This window comes from Camelus bactrianus, chromosome 23 (assembly GCF_048773025.1).
Source record: "Camelus bactrianus isolate YW-2024 breed Bactrian camel chromosome 23, ASM4877302v1, whole genome shotgun sequence".
In the NCBI taxonomy this organism is placed as follows: domain Eukaryota; kingdom Metazoa; phylum Chordata; class Mammalia; order Artiodactyla; family Camelidae; genus Camelus; species Camelus bactrianus.
In genome coordinates this window covers 10,826,145-10,852,896 of record NC_133561.1, presented here as the reverse complement: position 1 = coordinate 10,852,896, position 26,752 = coordinate 10,826,145, and the positions used below count along the sequence as shown (strand labels likewise).

At 41.4% G+C, this 26,752-nt stretch overlaps 1 protein-coding gene across 12 annotated transcripts in view; it reads left to right on the top strand.

Moving 5' to 3' along the window:
• ESRRG (estrogen related receptor gamma) overlaps window positions 1-26,752 on the top strand; it is a 580,276-nt gene that overhangs the window by 312,900 nt on the left and 240,624 nt on the right. Inside the window, exon 1 of one of the 12 annotated variants that reach the window (XM_074351620.1) lies at window positions 21,251-22,519. The exons of the other annotated variants lie outside the window; for them this stretch is intronic. The gene's annotated coding sequence lies outside the window, so the exon portion shown is untranslated. Of the gene's footprint in view, window positions 1-21,250; window positions 22,520-26,752 lie in introns of those variants that run through there. 12 annotated transcript variants of the gene reach the window in all.

Sequence of the window (26,752 nt, the reverse complement as noted above, 5' to 3'; positions counted from 1 at the left end):
TTTAGTTCTCATGATCCGAGTATGTATCCTTTCCAGGATCTGCACCAATAGTTGTTCCTGTTAAGCAGCAACTTTTTGTCTTCACTTGCTTTGTAGTGGTGTAAATAAATACCTGCATCTCCTGGAAAACAGATGACAACAAAACACAACACACACACGAGGATGTTTGTCAAAGCTATGCTACTTGTTAGTTGCACAATTACTGATAATACTACCAACACACACACACAAGGTGGTTAATTAACCCTGTTTCCTGAGACACAGTCACTGCAGAGGGCCTCTCCTGGTGCATGTGTTCTTCTAAGGGAATAGAGGTTGGAGCCATTCATAATATAATTGAGACATATGATCAGGCAAACCCAGGAGATAAATTCTAAATTCCCAACCAGAAGCTGCATTAGAATTGCCCAGAAAGCATCTTCAAGCCACACGAGCCAATCCCCCGACTCCCTCAAGTCCCACGTCCCCAGGAGACTCTAAGATGCTCTCTAATTATTCTTAGGAGAAATGTGAGATTGGAGTTATTTCATTCCTCTTTATTGTACTTCCTAGTTTCTATACGTGGAATGATTTATAACAGACAGGGAACATCCGAGTAGACTTTTTTTTAAGGAGAAAGGAAAGCAAAGCAGGAAAAAATATTTCCCCCAAATTTCTCATTGGTTCAAAAGATTGAATACCTGTTAAAATTGACAACGGATTTTTTTTTTCAGCCATACATTTCCTGTCTCCTTTTTTGGCATGCTTGCTTTACTTGTGAGTTAGAAAATGATTACTGTAAAGCTGTTTTCAGCTGGGATCCCGTACTTTGATAGAAGGAATCAGATGGAGATCTCAGACTCATACTGGGCTCTCACTAATCATGATCATTAGCCCTGCTCTGAACTATTGACAAAATGGTATAGCATTCTTGAGAGCAGAACTGGTGTTCTTTTAAATAAAGAACTAGTTCATTAGAAGTTCTTTCTGATGAAAATGACCTAATTCTGCTGCTAAGTGCCAACTTAAAAAAAAGAAAAAGAAAGCTGAAAGATAGTTTGCAAAAATGCATATTGATTCACATAAATCAATAAGTTAGAACATGATTGAGGCTTGAATTCCTCTGGAGTTTCTAAAATGCCCTCTATCTTCCCGGTGCAATAGCAGAAAATGTTGGCCTGCATTTTGATATCCAAGATGGAAATTAGATATTAATATATACAGGGAAAGACAGAGACAGAGAGAAAATACTTAACACCCCAAGAAGGGAGGAATCGTGCCATTACTCACAAGTGGCAATGCCGTGAGTGACTTACTCAGTCATCCTGTAACAAGTGCAAATCTGTCTCTCTGATCAAAAAGAAAAGGGATTTAAAAGGCATCTGCCAGCCCTGTTTTATTTAAGTGCTCTTGTGTCTTGCTGGAAAACCCCAGCCTTTGTAATGGGGCCATAACTATTTACTCACCTCAGACTTGCACATAACAGAAAGAAATGTGAAATCAGTTTCTTTTTTTAAACTGGAAGAGATGGTGTGTCATAATTATTTTGGAAAGGGAGGCCTCGCTGTTCAAAAAGTATTGGGGTTTATTTTCTAAAAATTTCCTCTTTGTCGACTGAGGTGACAGCCGGGCCAAGTGACCCCAAACGAGACTTATCGACCTCCAGACCTTTCAATCAGAGGCTTGTCACCTTGAAATCACCAGCATTTGCACACGGCATGTCTGTATACCACTGTGCAGGACATAAATATGAATCTGGCCAGTCTGGTTCTTAGGTTAACGGTTCCCTGAAATCGTCTGGAAATGCGCTAGAGAGTCAGGCTTGCCCCTCCCCTATGATGTGTGTCTTACCTGGTTATATGCCTGGCTTTCCGAGACAACCACGGAAGGAGACAGAAGTGGAGAAGGGGATATTTACGCATGCAAAGGTGGTCTCTCCTGCATTAGGGCACCAGGGGTGGTATGTCTGTTGGCTGACTTCTTTCTGCTTGCATTGATTAATCCACTGAAATATATCCTCTTTGGACCTGTGACAATATGTTTTGGTTAGCATTTGGAATACCAAAGGCATTCAGTAAACATTAACTGATTTGTTGATGTTCCTCTTCTACGTATGCTCACTTGGTTAAATCCATTGTTGGACGTTGAGAAATAAGGAAAATTTGAAGGCTCTATAAAGAAGGTTGCAAATAAAACATCTATTATCAATCTTTTTTATTACTACTCTTAGAAAATATAACAGCAATGACTAAATAAATTTACCTTGATGTCTCTACAGTCATTCTCTAGCAAAGATTGAAGCAAGAGATTTTTATTTGTTTGTTTGGTTGGTTTTTTGGATTTTTGTTTGTTTTTGCTATTCAGTGATGTAGCCCTAGTGCAGAGCACAGTGTCTGTCACATAGTAGGTACTCAGTAAATTTTGCTTAAATGAAAGGATGAATATGTTATGCAAATAGTGGAGAAATTAAAATTATAATATGCTGTCCTTTTCTATAGACTTACTACCCAGAAACCAGGTGTATTATTTATTTGTTCTTGCTAAGACAATAATATTGCTTATTATCTTGAATTTGGCTAAAACGAGAAATGCATAGTTGGCAGTTTGAAGCCGCCTCATAAAATTGTTTATCTTGAGGTTTACTAGTTGCATGTAGTGACGAAGTAGAAAAATGCAGTACCATATAAATATACTGCTGACAAGCCTGTGCATCACAGTAGTCAGGATACCCAGTTCTGTGTCGTGAACATGGGAAGCTGTGTTTGGCTGAGGACATTCTAACCGCTTGTGCTTGGAGCCGCAATCCAGGAAGGACATGAGGTCCGTGAGGGAGAGCGGGAGTCTGGGAACTGAGTCCCAGGCATTGCCTTGTCACTAACTGGTTGAGGGACCTTGCACATCTCTGGGCCTCTGTTTTCTCTTCTGTAAACCCCTCTCCCACTATGTGGGGTGTTATACTTTAGAGGACATGTAGATTAGAGGAGAACAATCTGGAATCAAAGAGCCCCCAGACCTTCCTCTGCTCTTGTTTTGTCTTTGGCAAAGTGAAGATTGTCATAGTAGGGGACCCAGAGCTCTTCTGTGACCACAATTAAGGATAGATTTTATGCACAGCGCCTGACTCAGGAAACGCTGAGCAAATTTCAGCAATTACTGGCCCTTATTCTACATATAAATATATATGATTTCATGAGAAATCATCCCAACCTATCAATAACCCAACATAAAAAAAAAAATACTCAGGCATCCCCAAGGTCCACCCTGATAACTTCCATCAGGGAGGGAGAAGAATTACCAGGTTTTTCCATCTCAAATCTTATACACGGAGCATTTTCAATTTTGAAAATGTCAGGGCTTCAACAGTACTCCTTTAAAAGGGGCTTTGTTGTTTTTAAATTACATTTGTTAAGCTTGAAATCCATATTGTGAACGATAGGCCCTGGTGGTATTTATGTAAAAATTAAAACTGTCAAGTTCTATTAAGGTTTAATCACTGGCTGGAGCACATGAACCACAATTTCTTTGCACGTGCCCTCTTGATGCACTTTTCCTTTTGCTATAGAAACATCATGTGCATTAAAAAAAAATGAAGACTCATGTTGCTAGAAAATTCCTCAATGAGTTTCTGTAGAAGATGACGAAGCTGAAGGAAACCAACATTGCTCTACGCCCGGTGCACATAATATGTCGGGTGCTAGTGACGTTATATTTGACATCTCATTAGATCTGTAACATCACCCAGAGGTGCAGTATTGTGCCCTTTCTACAGGTGAAGATACTGAGTCTCAGGAGAGAAAAGCCAATTGGCCATGGTCACTTCCCAAATACTGAATCCTAACCTTTTATTATTATGTTCTTCTAACATCTGCCTAGATGAATCTTACCTCCCCTTTTCCGACCTCAGAGGTACTTATTACCTTGACATTGCGAATAGATTGTTAGAAAGATGTGTTAAGATAATTTTAAATCCGTTATGACTCAAAAAGTGAGACTGTAACCAAAAGAATTGTTTAAAGATGGTGGAAGTCTTCTGAAGGTGATTTGGGTAAATGCTTTGCCCTGGAAGTTTGTATAGGTATATAAAGTTTAGGTCTCCACATAACAGCAAATGACATTTGAATCACTAGTTAAAAAAAAAATTCTACACCGTTCAAGTGTGTATTCTGGCATTGTTCAGTGTTGTTCATGTCAAAGTTGCGTGGTGTGACCTTGAGGAGAAGGCCCGTGGATTCACAGCTTAATATTGATGCTTTACTTATGTCCCTCCGAGGACCTGTTGCCCTGGATAGGTTTCTACTCAAAAATGTGGGTTCTCCCTTAACTCCAGTGTGTTTATCAGGATTGAGTAATGAGCCTTTCTTTTCGCTATTTCCTCCTCTCAGAACAATGAAGTTAGCTTTTCCTTCCTTATGGGTGTAATCCCATCTAGATGTCCCTCAAAGCAAAGGAAGATTTATTATTTTTAATCCATGTAGTAAATTTTGCAATAGGCGTGCTATACGCTTCAGCCAAAGGTAAGTTCCTCCTGCGTGTCTGCAGCCTGTTGGGGCCTGATGAGCACTCTGTGGTCAGGAGCTGCTTCAGGGTGACTGGGAGCCCAGCCTCTGACCTCTGGGGTGGGCCTAGAAAGGAGCCTAAAGATGGGTGTTCCGCTGCCAGGTGTCTGGAGAGCCAGGGTCTGAGCCACGTGTCTGCAGGGGACACTGTGGTGCGGGGCCCAGATCCCCTTCGAGGAACCAGAAATCCGTTCCCACAGCTGCCAGAAGGGATGCTTCACAGTGGCGTCCTCCCCAGGAATTAGGTTCCACCAGAGAAAGCTGCCTCGCCTCGGGCTCCAGGACTTGTGTGTGCAGGGGTCCAAAGGCCCGGCTCCCTCCCCTCAGATACAGGCAGCTCCGAGGGCTATCTGAGCCCCTCACTCCCGGCAGGAACCTCGGCTTCTGTCCCCTCTGCTTCTCACACCACCCAGCACTTGAGAGCACATCCCTCTCGACTTCCGGCCTGCAAATCCCAGAATCTGTTTCTCAAGGAGCCAACCTATGACCACTGCCAACAAGTCTCTCTGTTGGGTCAGTTTCATAATTTCCACAGAGCTGAGACCAGATACCCCGAGTGGCTCCTAGATTCTTGCTCATTAATATTAGTCCTAGCCTGCTGCTTTTCTGAGAATTTGTTTTCAGTGATGGGTACCAGGTGGGTGAAGGCAGTTACTGTTTGAATTTGAGGCAGCGGGCAACTCTGGGTTTGAATGTTGACAGCCGCCTTGGTTGTGTTCCTAAGTCACCACGGGAGGCATAGTGGAATAGTCTCAGGGAGCCATTGGTGTCTGGGCATTCACAAGAGCAAACGGGCTTGTGTGTGTGTGTGTGTGTGTGTGTGTGTGTGGAGGGGGAGTACGTCATTTGCAGTAAGTCTACTGCATTGGTTTAGAAATTGAGACTTTAGATGTGAACAAGCTCTCCATTTTAAACGTTAAGAAACTGTCTGCATGATGATCCACTAGGAACGTGATTATTCAGCAGTGCGGTCAGAATTCAGACTGTGCTTTAACTCCAGTACTGTTGTCCTTAACACAAGACCTTGCTGATTCTTCTCGATTGTTTTCAGTCTTCTGTAACGTTTTTTTTTTAAGCCTTTGTAACAAAATGGGTGGAGTGAAAGCTAAAATTGCCCTCCGGATGTGTGATCTGAGGTCATAAATACTCGTGGAAACCCCGCGTTACCCCTTGTTGAGAAGGTCTCCGCGTTGGGCCGGCTGACGGCTAGACTGCTCGGGATGCCAGCGGCTGATGTGGAAGCTTAACTTTCCCGCACAACGCCGTCTCTCAGACCTAAATCCTGGCTCCTCTCTCCTGGAGGAGTATATCTGTGGTGCTTTATATTCTATTACCCCATAATATACAACGCGTTTTATTTATGTTAGTCATCTTTTATACAGAACTGTCACAAAATACGTCATCGCTGATTACAGGCTGTATGGGCAAGCCCTGCTGGTGAGTTATGCCCTCCCCATAGATCATGCCGGTAGTACCTGGCTGGGAAGAGCCGGAGGATAAATCCAAAACAATGATGGATGTACTTCAAGCGGTTAAGAGATGACTGGATGTGGAGACAAACCTACCGTTAAAAATGCCTATAGGTGCCCTCTTTTATCTTCTACCTTTTTATCTCTGCCTTCATCCCCAGAGAACACACTCTGTCCAAATGGTATGAACAAAATGACCCTAATCATCTCTGGTAATTCTCGTTGTCTTGAATCTTTGTCTGAATCAATAAAGCTGCCCCAGCTTTCTTAGGATTAGTGTTTGCATGGATATCTTTTTCCATATTTTTACTTCCAACTCATCTGGGTATTTATAGTTAAATTTAATCTCTTATAAACAGCACATAACTAGATCTCACTTTTTTTTTTAAATCCAGTATAATAATCTTCGCTTTTAATTGAAATGTTTGATCTGTTTACATTTCCTGTAATCACTGATACGGTTGGGTTGCAGTCTATATCTTGCTGTTTCTTTTTTTTCTACTTGTTCTATATATTTTTGTTCTTTCTTTCTTATCTTCTTTTTGGTTAATTGAATACATTTTAGTATTCCATTCTATCACCTCTGTTGACTTCTTAGCCGTGTCTCTTGGTATTTTCTTAACAGTTGTTGTAGGGATTACAATATACATTTGTAACTGATCACAGCCTACTTTGAATTTACATCACCTAATGTAAGAACATTACGTGGTTTCTCATTGCCCACCTGGCCACGTTCGCAGTAGTGCCGCTCGTCCCCCACAGCTGCCATGACTGTCATCACTTTCTCCTTTAACTTCAACAGGATTTGGAGAAATTTCCCCCCTCTCTTGTAACATCTTTTTAGAAGTCATAGAATGTTCCTTTGCCTCCTAAACTCTATAGAATCTCTTACTACTAACATATTTTAATGGGGTTCTGTATTGTATGTATTATAGATCTATATATTCCATATTCTATATATAAGTTCTATATAATATATTTATATGTGTCTATATATATATATCTAAGTATATCTAATATAAATATATCTGAATATTGTTTGTGCTACTACATTGGATGTTTGACTAGAACTTGACTTTAGCATTTATTTATGCTGTAGTAAACTGTGCCAGGGATATGCAATGATAAGACACAGCCCCAACCCTGAAGGAGTCTGGAGTCCAGTGAGAGACAGTAGACCTAGGAAAAGGCAATTGTAATAGAGTATGGTAAGTGCCCAGATCGGGGCAGACCCAGGGTCCTTGGGATCAGCTCAGGTGCATCTCGGTCAGCCTTGGGAGGCAGGAAAAGGTCCTAAAAAGAGACCCCAGGCTTAGGCAGGGGAAATCTGTGCTGGGGTGGAGTGGGGGGCGGTGGCTCTGTGGCAAAAGAATGGAGTATTATTGGAGGAGCGTAACCCAGTGACTGTGGTTATTACGGTTTGTCGTAGTTATTAGTAAGGTTGGTGAGGAAGGCGGGGGTGGTGAGTGCAGTGAGAAAGGAGTCTAAATGTAGGCTTAGGCCATGTCAAAAGAGAACCTTATAAAACACATTAAGCAGTTTGACCTTAATCCTGAGAGTAACAAGGAGCTATTACAGGGATTTACATAGAAAGTGGCAGGAAGTTTGCCCTGTTATAAATGATCGCTCTGGCTTTGTTGGAGGGAATGAAGGTGAGATTGAGCCTTGGCAGAGAGGTGAGGGTAGCGTGGGAAAAGAGATGCCTGATAAATTGGGGGTGATTTTAGAAAAGAGAGATGCCATTTTATTCGTATGGGACAGGCTCTGGAGTGTCAGATTTGAGCCACCAGGAGGAGCGTGATGTGATTCACCTGCATGCGGACCCCAGGGAAAGGGACAGTTGTGGGGCGGGGTGATGACGTTTGTGGCTGAGGTGCTTATGGGACATCGGAGTCATGTGATCCACTAGGCCCCTGGTTACAGGCTTGCAAATCTTGAGAGCTAAAGACCGTTACCATAACTACAGAGTCCTTAAAGGGATGGGGTGGATGGATTCATGCAGAGGGAGTGGGAAGACAGGGAGGCAACCCACCTTGGGACCCAGAAAACACACTTGTTACACAGTAAATAGACAAGCAACAGATAGCAGAGGGCCAATTGAAAGTAGGGCAATATTTCCATGTTCACATCCTTACTACAGCACAAATCACATTTTCAACAGCAATGGAAAACCAAAAGAAAGAAATCATTCACTGCCCCATGACCTTGACTGTTTCCACATTGCTCTGTGGATCCGTTCATAGGTACTGACAGTTTTCCCAGACTTTTACTCAGTGTGGATTTAGCGCCACATTCTAGCCCTTTCCATTAACATATCATCAGCATTTTCCACCATCCTTTGGAGTCTTCATTTATGGACGGTGGCTTTGAAACATGACAGAGCCTTTAGGAGAGGGCACTGCACTCTATGTTAAGGAGAAAAAGAGAAAGATTAGCAACAAAGATGGTTCTTTCATAGAGTGAGAGGGGAAGGTGACGATGGCCCAACTTGACTGACGTACAGAGGAGACTGTACGTTTAGGATTTCATGTAGCTTTTGCCATGCAGAACCTCCGGCCTCCCCGGGTAATAGAACCTCATGTACCCCTGCACCCGTGACCTGAGCAATGCTCTCACACAGCCTGAACTGGGGCCCCTGCCACAGATGCATGACCTGGGGTCGATCGCCATCTCTGAAGGAACTGAAATATTTCCCCGTACTGCCCTACACAGCAAGCTTCCCAAGTCCAAAGGAGTGGGGGCCAGGGAGCGCTGCAACATGCCAGTTCTGTTGCCTCTGGGAGCCCAGTCTGACCAAGTGCTTGGCAGAAACACAGGGTCCTGGTCCTGATGTCAGAAAGTCTGTGTTTGGGTTCAGATTTGACCCCTTCCTGGGCAGTACGGCCTTTGTGGCTGTGCGTGCACACATCTTTAAACTGAGGCTAGTTATGCCTTCTATAGAATTGCTCTGAAGAATAAATGAAATAATACATACACAATGTCATACTGCAATATGAGTTACCGTGTCATTATTTTTCATTTTTTTTTTATCATAATCATCTAGTACTGACACTGAGAGTATAAAACCCCTTTAGTACTTGGGGACGTTATGACTGGAACAGTCTCTCTGCAGAGGAAGCCATCAGGGTCTTGGGCTTTACAAAGGCCTTCCGTGAGCCTGGTTACAGCTTCACTGCCCCCGCCCCCATGCTTCATCTTTCCTTTCTTAGCCCCAGAACAAGCTGACCTGCAGCTGCTGACTCAAAAAGATCCAGGGCTGAACATTCCCTTTCAGATGGATCTATCCTTGCTCTTTGGGAAGGAACTTACAGGCTGCCTGTCAGAGATTAATGAATATTTTTCTGTCTTTTGGTTATTTATTAAAGCCTTGATATCTTTTTTTTTTTTCTTTTCTACTTCCAATTAGGTCTATCAAATACCACTTACACAAAGGCAGGTCCATAGTTAACCACCATGAACAGTTTCATCCAGAGTAGGGAGACCCCTGAGGTGTCCGGCACTGCTCAGAGGGACTGGGAATGCAGAAATAAATTCCCTAAGTAAGATATAGTGTATTGGGATGGGTGGGTATAGCTTAGTGGTAGAGCACATGCTTAGCATGCACAAGGTCCTGGGTTCAATTTCCAGTACCTCCATTTAAAAACAAAAATTTAAATAAATAAATAAACCTAATTATCTCAGCCACTAAATAAATAAATAAATTGTACCCAAAAATGTTACAATTTTTTTTTTAAAAATAGTGTATCTACATCAAGAGCAGCCTGTGGAGTAAATCAAACTCTTTGCTGCTTAAGTTATATCATTGTATTTCTGGTGAAAATTTTAAATCAAAAGCAAGCTATAACTATGTGAAAAATGCATGAATACATTGGTAAATCTCACCTGCTTGGTAAACCATCCAAATTTCGAATTCCGATCTCTTGAAAAACAAAACCAGTTTACACTTTTACTGTGATGATTACAGGAAAGCACATGTCATTTAGGTCCAGATTCTCTTTACTTAAAATCACAGTGTCCTTGACTGAGCTTTTTTTCCATACCGTCATTTGCTTGTTTGACTTCACTGTTCAGCCTCACTGTCAGATCAAGGGCAAGTTAAGACCTTTAGAAAACACTGGTAGGCGTTTAAAGGGATGCCCACCTCCTCATCCCCTACCTAAAGGTAATTAGAAGTAAAAACGTGAGCAAACTGTAAGATAATGTTGGAAATCAACGAAGCCCTGATTTTATTCAACCAAGAGAACTTCTTAAAAAATGTTAAAAAAAAAAAAAAGAGAGAGAGAGAGAGAACTTCTTTTTATTTTTTTCTTTTTTGGAAACATCAAATATCAACTTCTTTCCCAGAGGAAAAAAAAAAAAAAAGGATCAGAGTCCCTGCTTTGTTGCTGGCCAGGCACATTTCTCAGCCTCTCTCTGGGTAATCTGACACTGGGTCAGGTCCACTAAGCTGTTCGGGAATCTAGTTCCAAAGCCAGAAGATGATGGTAAGCGAAAAATAACTCAGTATGTCATTCTGTTTTATAGAACTAACTTTCTCTGAGGTCATTGGCCAATGGCACATACCTTTCAAGCTGAAGACTTTTGCCTTTAGATGTAGAGGAATGTCAAAGAATATGTTTTGTCAGTTTAAAAATGGTGGAGGAGAGAGAAAGTTGAAGTATTTCAGTATTCATCTTGGGGCAGAATGATTGTCCTTCTCAATGTTCTAGCCATTCGATAAAGGTAGAACTGGATAAATCTACAAGGTTTGAGATGCTATGATGGTGAAGAACTTCTGGAACTCACCATAGGCAGCTTCCACCAAGGCTGCTGAACTCCTCTGGGATGTCAGGGTAGAGGGAGCAGTGAAGACTGGAAGAGGGCAGCGTTCTTTGGGGACCTCATCATCATAGACTCCCCATTTTTGAATTGGAACTTATCCTTCTAATCATCCAGTGCAGATTTGGCTGACCGCTCTATGTGGACTGCACATGTGCTTTGTCTGTTTCTGTGTTGGTCTGCACCATATTATTAGAATTTGAATGCATTTAGATGGGGCCTGTTTCCTCCAGTTCACGATGGATCCCACTATTCCAAATGCTTAAACCTACCTGGTACCTGCCTGGCCCCTCCCTATGGACATTAGAGTTCATGGAACTAGCACCTTTATGGGACTGCCATCACTTTATGCTGACGTCATCTCCTTTTCTTAACGAGATGGTCTCAGAGGCTAAGAGAGGTTACATTCACCTATGGTCCTACAGAACTAAAAGCAGAACTCAGGCCCCTGACTGCTAGAGCAGTGTCATTTTCACTGCACAGTTTCGGCTCTGAAATTTAAATGTACCCCGTCAGCGGTGTCTTTCAAAAAAGGAAGACACACAGCTTTAAAAATAAATACTATAAATAAATTTATCACTTGCATATCTAATGACATCACCAGGAAAAAAAGAAACAGAGTAAAGTAAATAAACTCAACAGGGATGTCCCCCATTTTTTCAAAATATTTCTAGGTACAGTCCTATTCATTATTTTTCTAGCAGTACATAAGGAAGCTTTTAAATACAGAATAAGACATACTTTTTTTCCTATGGCAGGAATATTTTAGACACATTCTTGGACATAGTTATCAGCATCTCCCAGTTACGAAGTTTTGACAAATTCTGACTTTAGATGTATATTTCACACACCATTAGAATACATTAGAATGTATTATAAATTCCCTTAGGGCAGAGCCCCCTCTTCCTTGTTCTACATATTTTACTTATTAGATAACTGTCTGCTCATGCTATGGCAAAGATAATAAGGCATTAAATTAGAAATGTGCCTAATTTAAATTTTCCAATTGAATTTTTTCATACTGCTGCAAGCATATGTGTATTTATGTTAAAGAACTATGGCATGTCTTTATTAGATGAGTAAAATTAATATAAAAGGCAAGAATCGTTTTCTCCTCTTATTTATCTGGACTTCAAACTTTTTTCCATTAATTGAAATCTGATGTTTTATTTCTTTGACAAAGAACTATATATTTGAGGTTATGTGTAACGAAGTGGGATGATAAAACAAGGCTGATGTTTTATCTTATCCAGTACCTGGAATAGAATCAGCATATTTGGTGAATGAATGAATGAATGAATGAAAGGACGGGTGAAGGTGTGGATGGATGAGTAGGTGGATGAAGAGGTCTTTGTAGCAGGGCCTTGACAGCTTTTTCAGAAAGGGCGGGAATTGTCGAATAGTTATGTACAAAATGTAATTCAAAAATAAAACAAGTATTTGTCTTTCCAGATGTGGTTTTCAGAGATTGAGGGAGAAAATTCATATAAAGTATTATATCTTTATATATGCCACATCTTCTTTAGCCATTCATCTGTTGGTGGACACTTAAGTTGCTTCCATACCTTGGCAATTGTAAATTATGCTGCTGTGAACACTGGGGTGCATGTATCTTTTAGAATTAGTATTTTCTGATTTGGGGACACTAATCAAACATCACCTGCCATAGTAATCTTATCACTTTCTTCCACTTTACTGAATTTTAAGCTCTCTGAGGTCAAGAGGGAATATTTTAGTCATTTTTTTTAGTCTCCATTCCCCAAAACATCTACGTCATGTTACTCATGTCAATGACATGTATCAGGCATTTTTTGAAGTATTTTATGATAAAAATGGGGTTTAAAATAACTCAGTTCTTGTTTAGAAAGACAAATACTATATAATCTCTCATATGTAGAATTTAAATAAACAAACAAATAAATAAATAAGTAACCAACCTCATAGATACAGAGAACAGAGATTAGTGGTGGCCAGAGGCAGGGGGTCGGGGGGTGAGAGAAATGGGTAAACTAGTTTTTTTTTTAGTTTAAATAAATTTGAATATGAAAAAAGAAAGCAAAATATATACAGCAGGTTTATTCTCTAACCCCTGGAAGGATCCAGGATGTCCTTCAACAGGTCAATAAAAAGCAAAGTGTGACAGTAGCTGGGGGCTCTTGAGGTACACATGGGCTGTAGACAGGGGAAAAAAGCTTTTGCGAAACATTGGGCCCCATCTAAGCTGGTGTTCCTCATTTCCGAGGGCATTTATTGCTAAGGGCATATTTTCTGAAAAGTCCCAGGATTTTCAGTTTTGCATGAAGGCTGAATGAGCAGACTGTGTAGTCTCCCACAATATAGCTTTTATAACAAATGACTATGCCAGTAGCTAATCATTCATTAAGCACTGGCTATAAGGCTATAAACTAACTGTGCACACCCGTTTTAGTGTATGACCTTTAATTCTCTCAGTAATGCTGCCAGATAAGAGTCCTTGGTTTGCATATGAGAAAGCTAAGTCTCAGGGAGAATGACCTGCAAATATAAACAAACAGACAAACAAACAAATAAATATCAGAAGTAATAAATTATCATAGTTGAGGGCTTACTACACACTAGGCATTATGTTGCACACTTTACATCTATTTCATGTAATTGTCAGAGCAATCTGAAGAAACTGAGACGCTAAGCACAGGGCTCTGTATGTTCTTTTAGACATCAAAATATGTCAAATGGATGAGGCTCAGAGAAGGTAGCTAGGTCTTCTGCAGGCAGGTCATTTGGTAGAGCTGGGAGTGGAGCAAAAATAAAGTGGGCTTTATTTTGATGCTAGATTTTGAGGCTTAAAATACAATAGTTATGGCATTGGCTTTAAGGCAGACACGGTGGGATTTAAATCTTGGCTTCTGTTCTTTGACGAGCATGACCGCAGCCAAAAGAGTAACTTTTCTGCAACTGAGCTTCCTTGTGTATTGCACTCACTTCCATAATATCTACCTCACAGGATAATTATAGGCAGTCAACAAGTAAAAGTGGTTCCTCCTTCCTCCAAAACAAATGTTTTTAAGGGAGGATAATATCAGGATATTGTAGAATATTGTTAGGATATTAAAACAGAGCTGGTTTACCTGAAGTCATTTCAAACCAGCCCTTTCTTAATGGTGCATGGGTATTTTGTAGGCCTTAAGGGGGCAGCGTATGTCAAGGACATAGCTTGAACTTTGGAGCAAGACATTCCTGAATTTGTAGATTCTGAAATTGTTAGCTCTGGTTATAGAATAGTTCTGAACTTTGGTTTCCTGAACTGGAAAGTGGGCTTATAATATCTTTCTTAAAGGATTTTTGTGAGGATCAGAAACAATATATAGTAAATGCCGGGCACATCGTGGGTCACCTTCAATAATAAAGCCAGCCAACAATTTGGGCAGGCGCAAATGCTTTGCTGACTTTTGACCTTGACTGTCAAAATTTTATTTTAACCAATAATCTCAGGTGTAACTCCCTAATAATACAATCCTCCCATGGAAATATTGTTTTGTGAATAAAGTCAACTGACAATTTAATCAGTTCTTCTTTTTTTTTTTTTTTAATAGACTGAACTTTCCTTGACTATCTTGTCCCCAGATCTTGTCCCAGGATCAAAATGCATGCTTAATTTTTGAAGCCCAGAATAATATAAAATGTCATGAGAAAATCATCTAAAGAAAAAAATATGCAAAGGGCTCTCCGTGTCATTTCGACGTTCACACAGCCACAGGCATGTGACCGCTCTCTCATTACTCAGCTTGGCGTCGTGTAAGTTATGTATCTATCTAAGTAAACTGTACTAGCAGCAATCAAAGGCTTATATTTTTTCCACCATGAGATATATTGAAAATTGCAGACATCATGGAGCTATAGCTGACAAAAACCCAGTATCTTGTTATTCAAATAGCTTTAAACTCATTGTTACTGTACCCATGATAAACATTGCAGGTGATTAGATTGTGGTTAACCTATCTGGGTGGCATTTTAGGCAGTAGGCTTAAAAATCCCCCTCCTTCTTTCCTTATGCCCTTATTTTTCAGAAATAATGTCTTTGAAATTTTGGCCAGGACCTACTCCTTTGTGTGTGTATGTGTGTGTGTGTGTTTCTTTTCTTTTTGTAGAAGCAAATGTGACTTAAAAAATACAAGAAACAAGGAAAAAAAGGAAAACCTTATTAACCAGGGTGGTTTGCTGAGTCAGCATGCTGAGTTGAATCAAACACAACAATCTGAGTCGGGTTTGCTCCTTCTTACGCCCTTGGACTAGTGCCTTTCCCTTTGCTGTGGTCTCAGTTATCCATTAGAACAAGGAGTTGGAATACATGATCAGAAGATCCCTTCTAGTTCTTAAGTTCAGTGATTGTAAGTGATTGAGCTTCACTGAGTTTTATTTGAAGGGGAAGAGAAATTGGTTGAGATCCAAAAGGAGATTATGTAATAACCACAATCAAATATACAACATCCACGCTAACTGAATTATGGAGAGAGAACCGTGGACCTTTGGCCAGAGGTGTATTGGTCTGAGTCATGTCTGACCCGAGAGGGCAGAATTATTGAGATCAGGATGGACAAGGCAGAGGCTTCTAAAGAGACTCTGACTGTTTCTGTATAAATGCTGTCAATATGTCGGTGTCTAGGGTGTAACTTCTGATATGAATGATCACCTCTGCTTGATGGTTAATGACATTCTCATTGCCATCCCATCAGGTATCACACTGCTTTTCCTCCTAAGTCAGATAAAGATTTGCAAAGTGATGGCATGTTTTAGCCCTGAACCATAGAAGGGGCTGCTATCCCAGGGTAGTTCATATGGTGTCAGGAAAGTTCCCGTCAATGAATGAACAGTCTTCTGATTCCTTGGGGTTTTTTTGTCTTAGTACTATCCAAACTTGGACAGGGGTTGTAAGAATCAGAGGGGTAAGAGCATCAGTAAAAATCAAGTAGCAGAGAAGAGCAAGTCAGAATTGTTTTTCGTCTGCTGCCTGAGTTCCCTCAGTCCTCCTCCCCACGTGGCCCCCTCCACATAGACATCTTCTTTGCGGAACTGTCCCTCCCGATTCCCGGAGCCTGAGCAGCTGGAAACTCAGATGTCCTGGGGGAGGAGCTTTCTTCATCCTCATGGTGGGCTGAGAATTGATTGAGCAAAACAGAAGTGGGGAGGAGGGAGAGAGGCATAATATTCACAGCATAATAAGGACCCGGTTCTTTTGTCGCCGTTTTACATGTGAGTGCACTTCGGTGAGGACAAGGGCGCTGAATGAAGAGATCAAAACCCGACAGGTTCGCTTTACAAGATTTGTTACGAAGATTGCTTTGCTTTACTATTACATTCGATTTTTACCTCCACTGCCTTGAGATATTTTGAGGTTGTGTTTCTGTTGCTCCTGTTATAAAAAGTTCTATCAGGAGCAAGAAATGAAAGGTGAAAAAGAACCAGGGATCCGTAATACTCCATTTGTGAGTCGCACTAAAGCTGGCCTCCGCCTCAGCGTGAAGTTTCGGCTAAAGCCCGGGATTAGCTCGGTGCCCAGGTTGTAGGAACAGCATGTTCAAAAGCTGTGTGAGGTCGTGGAGCTCCCCACTGCAGCGATGGAAAAGAAACCAGTGTCAAAGGATGATGTTCAAGGCTTTCTTGCCTCGCTCCAGATCCCTTAGCGTCCAGCCACAACCCCCCCTTGGTGTTTTCCTCCCACGCCGGGCACTGTCATCTCCCCCATTCATCTGTTCCCTCCGCCTGGAACCCGTGTGTCCTCCGAGCTCCTTTTGAGACAGCAGAGCAGTCCCGGGAGGCAGCTGGCTTACGTTAAGTGCTGCTTTCTGTTAACTAGCTGCAACCATAGGCAGGTGAGTGAGCCTTTCTGTGCCTGTGATGGGGACGTGAACAGGGCCTGACTTCTGAGCTGTAGTGAGGATTAAACAATTCATACACGTGGAGTCCTTAGAAGAATAGCGCGTGGTCAAAACTCAATAAATAGAGCTATTATTATCATTGTTATTACTGTTCACGTTGTACTCGTTCTCAAACTCAGGCGCTGTTTCATTTGTGAGGTCTCCCCATCCCTGCTGCCAGCTCCCCCCTTCTTTTCTGTGCCTGTGAAAATTTGACTTGCCCCTCCAGATCAACCTCTGACTTTCCCACCGGCTTCAGCTCCAAGAGGTGACCTCTCTAGACCATATCAATCAGGGCTCCTGGGCTCCCTGGCTTCCATTTGGCTCTGGTCATGGCAGAAGCTCACCAGGAGATTGGAGAGAGGAAGAAAAGTGAGAAGGAGGTATTGATTCTCCAAAGGACCACTCCCCACCTGGCTTCTTCCTCAACCAAGGTCACTGCTTCTCTAAAGGAAAGTTCCTCCACACGACACCTCCTCTTCCAGGGTCTGCATCCATCCTTTGGGCAATGGGTGGTAACTGATCCTCACTCTGGCTTTCTGCCCTGTCTTGTGGTTCTATTCTGTACCTAGTTTCCTTACATTTGGTCCCTCTGCCAGTAAAGCCTCCTGGAATTATCCAGATTGAGTATGACATCTGTGTTCTTTTGGCCCCTTCCCCATACATTTACTCTTTCTACCTAGTAAAAATGACTCTCATACTTTAGTGAACAAGGAATCAATTAGCGAGTTTGTTTTGAAAATGCAAATTTACAGATTCCTGAATCTAAACCCTAGAGACATCTCTCTGCAGGTCTGACTTGGGACACAGAAATTTACATGATTAACAGGAGCCCCAGGGGATTCTGTTAGTTACAGAAGTGCCGTGGCTTACAAGACAGTACTTTTAACCATCCTAGCATTTAATTCAATCTGTTTTGAAGTGCATTTAATTTTTTACAGATTTCTTCTATACAAGGCTGAAACACATTGAATACCCACTATGTGCTAGTTTTTATATTTATTATAGTTAATCATTGCAAACGTATATAAGGCATCATCCTCCTTATTTTAAAGATGACAAAAGATGCCCTGAGTTGTATACTCGGAGCTGGTGGAGAGCCATCCACCTCTACGTCTGCTGGGATCTAAAAGCTTTTGTTTTTCTCATGGTTGTGCTACTACCCATGTCTGGAGCAAACTTTGCCAACTTAGTGTTGGAGCAAATTTAAGCACAACTGCAAATCAAAAAATAGAATTGAACTTAGCCTTGGAATACCTGGGGAGGAAATAATTGATTTTTAAGCAGCTGAAAACGCTAGACATATATTAATTTTGTAACCCGTTTTCACTTTGATGATTTATTTTCAGGTTTCTCTCTCATTATCCTCCCTCTGTTTTTTTTCCTCACTCTCCCTTTCTCCTTATCCTCCACCGTACCTTCCTGATCAATAATCCGAACAAAAAAGTTATTTGTGAAAAGAAAGTACTCAAAGTTAGCATAAGCATTGCACTGACAGCAAAGGGTTTTTGTTGTTGTTGTTGTTGTTCCAGAAAAGAAAGATTCTGTTTTTCTCAGTGATTTTTTGAAGACTGTAGTACTTCCTGAAGAGGCCCTATGACCAACAAGAACATGTTATGGCCTGAAAGTAGTCATATTCTAGCCATTTTTTAAAATGAAGTATTATAGGAGAGTGTATTCAATGTATTTAGGAAAGAAATCAGAATGAAGATGTGAGGGAAATGAGCTCAACCGATTTTCTCACATGAGTGCCATGTCCCCCTGTAAATGGCGCCCAATTTAATTGTTCCCTTTTCTTGCCTCCACCAATCTATTTTTATATTGCTTTTTGTAGCCTATAAATGATGAGAATGGATCCAATAAAAAAAGGTCTGTAGCAGTTGGTGCACTTAGGTAACTTGTGTGTTTAATCCAAAAAGCATTTATTAAATGCTCACCACACATGCTGTCCAAAATTTACAATCTTGGGCATTCCACCCAAATAATAATCCAAGGATCAGTGTGTGTAAAGTACTTCTAGACTCTGTACTGTCATTCAGTATCTACTTTGGGGGAGGCATCCTGAGCTCAAGAATTACATCAAGTATGCCTAAGAACTGTCGTAGAAAAGTCCTCCTGGGCCTGACTGGTTCCTACAGGGGGTCTAGTTCTTGTTAGCTCATGGCTCAGGGCGATGACATAGTCCTCCAAGCTTCATTTCCTTGTCTGTAGGGGAAAGAGGCATTGAACAGCAATCCATCCTAGATCTAGTGTGTGAGAATTAATAAAACAGTGGGTCCACAGCACTTGGCAGAATGCTGGTATTATTACTGTTATTGTTACAGTCACTACAAAGCGTCACTAACCATTAGCATAGTGCTTGAGAGTCAGACAGCTGGAGAACTAGACAAACAGCCTTGGGCTATAAGCCACAAAACTGATTCTCTGAAAAGTGGGCAATGCGTTCAAGAGCTGGACAGCTCTGAGTTGTAAACCTCAAGTCATGAACCAGCCTGCACACTCGTTCCAAGAAAGGATTTGTAAATGAGCTCCATTGCTTTTCTTCCCTTACTTGACAGGTATTAAAGTATTTCAAGTGGTGGTCATATTTAAGTGTACCGCAGAAAGCCTGGGCTTTTCAGGGCTTGAAAATCCAGGTAAAAGATTAATTTTGCTTCTTTTAGAAGTATTTTATTGTTACTGTTTTTCTGTTTAAGTGTTGTTTCCTTTCGGTAGCAGGCACTGGCAGGGGCGGGGAGAATACAGTGAGTCCAAGTCAGTCCGTCTGGTTACTTGGAGCCATCCGGCTTTAAAGATCTGAAGACACGTGCAGTGAATATGAAACTGTAGATCGTTCATTCACTCAATGAACATTTCCTCTAAGTCAGGAATTAAGACTACTTGTAAGATTTTAATTTTTTTCCTGGTTTCCATGAGCGAAATTTGTCACGTTAAAGTCCTGTTGGATTCTGAAGACCAGTGCACTCTGCATGAACTGAATAAATGAATAATCATTTTACTTAGAGCTGATCCTGAAAGAGCCAGAATTTGCAAAAGGGAAATGCCAGGTATTGATAGAAAAGAAAGTATATGCAGTGGCAGAATTTACTTTCTATTTTTTTTTTTTTTTTTTTTTTTGCTCTCTTTTGGACATTTTGGTCTCTCCCGAGTAGGAAGTTAAGGTGGACTTTGGGAGGGGAAACAGTGGGCTGGAGCCACTATATTGAGCTGTGTGAACAAAGGAGATGGAACAAATGACATCCTGGTAACTCTTCAAAGGAGATTCTATGTGCCTTTCCTGCCTTAGCCCTTTTCTCTCTTACTCTGCTCATACGTTCTCAGAATTAGAATGTTTTCATCACCTCTGACCAGCTCACAATGCCTGCTGGTGTGCTTATCCTGTCAGCTGCATCCCAGTGATGATTTGTCAAATGAATTGACACATCTTTATAAAATATCAACCTCCTTGGTCAAAATTGCGAAATACAAAGAGTGTTCACATCCTCTGTCTTCTTATCCCTGCATCCCTCTGCTGAAGCCTGCCCTTCCCCCCTTACCCTCTCGGAGAAACTTGAGACTCCATTCAGAATGTACTTTATTTGCTTTTAATTCTAACTTTAAAACAACAAAATCTCAAGCTATGGATATCATTAACTGCCATTCTTCAGATGCTATGTTTTAATTTTTTTAAAGATTTGAGATATTTGTAATTGGTTAGGAAAATAAAGTAATTTACTCTAAGATAGACAGCCTTCCATCCATCCATTTGTCCATCCATCTATCCATCCATCCATGCCACCAAAAGGTTTTGAGCACCATCTCCATACCAGGTATCACCCTTCATGTTGGGAAGGCAGCAGTGAATGAGAAGGACCAGCTCCGTCTCTCAGGGTACTCAAGTCCCGCCTGTGGGGGATGTGCACAGGCTCTCAGTGCTATGACAAGGCAAAACCCTGGATGCTATGGAAACAGTGGACACTTTCCCCATTCAGTGATGCAGTGAATGGGGACATATCCCAAAGAAGTGACATCTGATGTAAGATCTAAAGGTTGTGCAGGAATTAGCCAAGTGAGGAGCGGGATGATTAAGGACTAGGCTGAGGGAACTGTATGTGTGAATGCTTAGACGTGAAAGTACTGGACCTCTCTGAGGAGCTGAAAGTAATTCCCAAAGGCTCACACAGAGGGATGTGAATGAGGCATGACCTTTGAATTCTCTTTAACAAATCATTACAGCAAGAGAAAATGGTCGTGTTAGTATAGTAGGTGTTACTAGGCAGCAAATATCGGTATACCTGGTGCCTAACCTGGTATGCGTGGCGCTTAGCCCAGAAAGGACACTCAAGGAATGTTTTCTGGCTGATTGGCTGAGGGAATGACTACTCAATACCATGTAATGAGCATCGCACTTTGATCTCTGCCTTTCAGTATCTTTTTGTTTTATTATGGGACTGGAAAAATGTTTTTAAACAACAAAAAGGTTTGAAAAATCTTATAAGAAGTCAAAAAAATAAAAAATAAAAAGCAGGCAGGGTTTAAACGCCTGAGTGGTCAGATGACCAAGTGGTGTAAGGGAGGCACTGGAGGGGTCTGGTGTGGAACACAGGTTGTTACTGGGACCCAAAAGTTCCCACCAATGGAGATTAAGTCAACTTGGCCAAGAGCCTCTCTGCTAATAAGTAAGCCAGGGTGAGGAGATTGAGTGGTGATATGTTATAACTGGAAAATGACCTTCACTCTCTGGGCCTGAAGCAGCCAGAGGTAGCCTTCTATTCCTGGAAACTCTAGCCTAGAACCATGGTAATATTTCCACGAAAAAGATCTCAGGCACACTGTTGTGCAGAGATATAAGAATGTATAAGTTTGAACCCTCCCAGGAATTCCAGAACATCTGATCATTATAGACATGAATTTTCAAATTGACGTGATGACCAGTTTTAATAGGGCCTGTGACTGGGAATACAGGCTGAAAGCCAAGTAGCCCTTGTATTGAATAATGGGTCTGCCTGGTTCCAGCCATGCGATTTTTGGCCAATGTCTTCACCTCTCAAAGCCTTAGTAATTTTATCTGAAAATGGGGAGCATGATACCCTTTTAAGGGTTCTTTGGCTGAGTCAACGAAAAAAAAATTAACATCCAGAAAGCCTTAGGATCATACTTGTGACAAAATATATGCTAAATAATAATATCATTATGTAAGATACTATTAATAATAAATTAGCCTAATGTATAGAGATAATCAACCTCCCACAAGAACATAACCACTTGAAGACTTTGACTTTCCGAGTACCCATCATTCCCAGGTCTGCAAATGTGTTTTTGTTCTCAGTTTAGCCTTTTATCAGGATTCCCAAACTCACTGATTAGGCTGGCTCTTAGGTGCCAACCTGAAAAAGAATTTGACTTTGTCAGTATTGGGAAAATATTTGTAAAATGGCACAGTCCATAAATAAATATACTGTAGACTTTGAGTCGCTTTAAAAAAAAATTGCCCAGGGGATAAAAAAAAAAAATTCTGGACGCACAGTGTTAACTGGGTTTGGTTTAGTATTTGGACAAAGAAATCCCTGAACTGAGCGGAGAGATAAGCGCCTTGACTTGCAGTAGATTAAGAGACCTGCATTGGTGGGAACGCAGCGCGGAGGCGCTCCCTGAGTGCCGCCACATTTAGATTTCAGATTAACTGCAGCCGAATGGTGCGGCGGCTGTTTGTTTTATGAAACAATCACTAATGACATTAAACAGACGGAGCCCCTTCCAACATGATTGTTCATTTGCGATAAACGGAAAGAAGCTCACAAGAGATTGAAAAAGAAAAAAACTCGTGAGTGCTTCCTTTGGAGGCTCGCGCGACGTTCTGTCGGAGGAGGTGACAGTGAGTGGGAGCGAGTGGAGATCTAGCTCAGAGCACAGGGGATGGGAGGAGGGGGTGAGGCAGCGAGCACCGGGCTGAAGGGGCTGGCTTTTATATTTCTATTAAGGAACTGAGCGATCACCGTTTCCTGACAAGTTTTCCGGGGGGGGGGGGGGGGTTCGTTCTTTCTTTCTCTTTTAAAAGTACTGTTCGTTTGTTCATTTCTCCTGCCTTTATAGCTCCTGGCAGCCTAAAGCTGGCACTGAGCATTAGCTGTATTAAAAAGAGTGCTGTCTATTAGTTCAATTAGACATTAGGCACTTACTTTTCGGTATACTTGAAGCCTGATTTGATTTGGGTCCAGCCCTTTAAAATTAAGAGAGCAGAACTGTGTACAGATATCTGCCGCTCTGAAGTCTTAATTGCAAATTCAGATGAGGGTTAGACAGGACTGTCTCTCTCTCGCTCCACCAAAGGTATTTGCTAAGACCTGAGATAGGTTGTGAGATTCTGTGTTTACCAGTTCAGGCTTGCGCCTTCAGAGCGTTATTGAACGTTCCATATTTGGGTTGAAAACAACACAGTTTGCACCAGCATTAGAAGGATGTATGTGGGTAACATCTCAAACAAGCCCCAGTTGCATTTTCATTATTTTGGCCCAACTAAAAATTGAAATAGCGTTCATTTAAAAAAAAAATTGTCAAAGGCCATGTTGCAGCATTAAGCTTTTGTTTTATACACAAAGCAATATATTAATGAAAAGTGTTTTAAGTGCTTATTAGAGAGATGGTTTGTTTTGAAACATGGGCTTTTTCACAGCAGTTTTACACTTCATTGTGTACCATGAAAGACATTCTAAGTAGAGGTTGTCAGTCTCCCATCAGAAGCAAAGTACTGCTGGGGAATGGAGCTATTTAGGATGTCACTCAAGCAGGACTAATCTAGAGTAGATATCTTATAAATAACCAGTAACGAAAAAACAAATCATTCCTCTCCCCACCGGAGCAGAGAGAATTACTGCTTGGGAGAAGGAAATCTTTGTAATAAAGATTTACAGTTTGAATTAGTGAATTGTTTGGATGGAGCAAAGCATTGCACAAAGTTGCAATGACAACCTTTAGATGGGAGCTCAAGAAGCTGTGGAAATGCCTTTATGAGGTGGGGGAGGGCTCCTGGGGAGGTGGGCTGGATTTCCTAGAAACCCGCCAGTGAGTAGATATGGGTTTAGGATAACATTTTTCAGTCGCTGCCCTAATACATGCTCTTCCTCTTGCTCCTCAAAGATATTTTTCAAATTAATAATGATGACCCCCTTTTTTTTGTAAAGAAAATTGTTGTAGTCATTTAAAGTGATGGTAGAATACGAGTATGCTTTTTTAGCTGTATGTTATTTCAGTGGCCGTTATTTCACTCTTTAATTTCCTGGAATAAATACTGGCTCCTTTAGATAGTTAGAAGTCTTACCCATACTTCCCCTCTCTTGCCTTGCCCTCTTTTGAAGTACCCAAGAGGAGCTATCTCTCAATTCCCAGGGTGGGAAGAAAAGGCTTTATCAAGACCCATTCTGAGAGCTATACCTGTCAGAGAAGAAGAACCAGATTTTTTTGGTTCTGATAAGTACAAATTCCTCTCGCTGAAGCTCCTGTTGCATCCAGGTTGTCGAGATACGCAGAGAAATGACTAAGACTGTTTTGCTGGTTAAAATCATCTTAATTTCCCCTCCTCCAAATTGTTCTTTTATTCCAGGAACAAGAAAGGGCTATTTCCTGGGATCTTTGAACATGTCTACCATAACATACCATTCTGATGTCCCAGAATACAGCGGAAACGAGAGAAAAACCTTATTTGTACATCATTTTCTCTTAGTAGTTCAATTCCGATGGGAATGGATTTTATCGTATGCCAGAGATTTCCATTTTATTGCTTTTGTTCGCACACATGCCTGTAAGTTAGATCGAGCAGATGCTATCCACTTTTTCCAGGTGAGAAAATTACACAAGCTTCCTTAAGATCTGAGCACAAAGCTAGAGTTCCCCGGGCTGTCTGAGAGTTGGGAATGCACCTTACTCAGGGGTCTGAACTACTTTGGGTGTCCGGGGCAAGCTAGCCTGCTTAGCTCTCTGTAACTGCAGTGGGCCAGGCTCAGGAAGCCTCTTTGGATTGCTGCTTACAGGAGCCCATCATCCAGGGGCAAAGGACTCAGTGTTTAACTAGAATCCTTGAGGTTAGCGGATGTAAATAGCCCTTGGCACATAAGAAGTCCAAAAGCTTTTTAACATTGTTTTGCAAAGTAAATCCTTAGCATACAATTGCAAACTGCTTCTTGCTATCTCAGGCCAGAGGTCATTATACACTGAAGAGAGGAGTCAGCTCTGTGAGCACCTACCGAGGGGGTGTTTTGATAGGGCCACAGGAGGAGTCACTGACTTGGGGGACTGGATGCAGGGGTCAGGGATGGACGGCAGCTGAGTGAAGGTCATTCTTCCCTGATGTGTGGGGACCCTGTGAGGCAAACATAAGTAAATAGGACTAAAAATTAATTTGATTTTCACCAGCACAGTATAATATGCTGTTCTTTATCATAAAGATATATATGTTTTATATACATAACCAGTAATTCAAGATAAATTCTGTATAAAAGATGCAAGACGCAGTCACTTTGACAATTCATGTAGTCATTTATTTAACCTAATGCTCCCTTTTCCTAACATAATATGTGGCACCTGAGTTTTGGGGACTCTAAGATCTAGGGTTCTGGTCCAGATAGAATGAAGACAAACCATGACTTGAAATTCCCAAATTCATTTTTCCTTTGAAGACAAGTCATGTCGTTTGCTACCACCCTGAGTGAGATTTTAATATAAAACCCTAATTTAGGAAGTTACAAAACATCAAAAATTCACCAATTTACTGCTTTTGAAAAAGTCAAGTCAAATTTTATTTTAAAATATCTTACCTCATGCAAAAGAAAGACAAGAATTGCTTTGGAACCCATAAAATGTCCTTTATGCAGCCCCCTTTCTTTTTTGTTCCCTGAAAATGTGTGCATGGGATACCTGAAATCTATAAACAAAAAAAGATATACTCTCCCTCTTTCATATTCTCTCCTAATCTGCCTCTTCTAAGGAGGCCTTGTTATATGTTAGCAACTTTGATGTCCCTGTCACCGCCTTGAAATATTTGTTGAATGAATGGATGGATGCATTCCCCATCTGTGTAGTCAACTCTCAATTATCCACTATAATGGAGTTGAAATAGGAAAGGAACATTCGAGAGTGAAATCCACAAATCACCGAGAAAGTTCATGTGAGCCATTCCTTTCAAAGTTTCCCCCCAAACCTTTCCCCCAACTTGATTAAAATGTGGCAAAAATGGCTACACGTGAGTCGTAGTCTTTCTCTTTTTCATGGGTCTACTGCCTTAGATGCTAAGGGAATAAAATTCTAAATTAGGAATGGAAACAAGTATCCGGATAGAGCCCAGAGGGCTGAAAGGTGATCTCGGAATAATGGCAGCATGTAGGTTAGGCCTACTGACCTATGACAATGAATTCATTGTCCCTACATAGAGGTTAGAGGAGGATTCTTTTTAAGAGTTGTTCGTAAACTTGAACTAAGGGAGCAGGAAGAAAGATGCCTCGGAAAGGATGTTGAACAATGAAAGCTGACTGTCACCTTTGCAAGGGGACAGAGAAGGGAAAATATAATTTAAACATTCCAGGGCGTTCTTTCAGATACTGGACACTGGAGTGAAGTGTGAGATATTTCTGTGAATATCTCAGAAAAGTAAATCCCGAGATAGGAGTATCGTGTGTGAATGTGGATTGTGGCCCGGAGGGAAGGCTGGGATTCCCTAGGGCTTAGACCCCTTGGAGAAATGACTCAGCTGTGTCAAGGTCACATTCATTCTTGGTCTTGTGTTTCAGAATATTTGGAAGGAAGGATTTTTTTTTTTTCCCCTTCTCTTTAAAAATGTCTAGCTGCTTCCCATTAAGTTACTTCTGAAAGCGCTTATGGTTTGGGAAGAAAAAGTGGCAGTGGAATCAACATGGTTTCTGACTAAAGGCCTGGGAGCATCAACGGCCCTGCAGCCGAACGCCGTGCCGAGCTGATGACGCCGAGCGGAGTCACGGCTGAGGGGCTCGGGCCCGGGAAGCCCGGCTTTATGTAGCGTGCGGGATCGCTGGTGGCTGATTTTATTCCA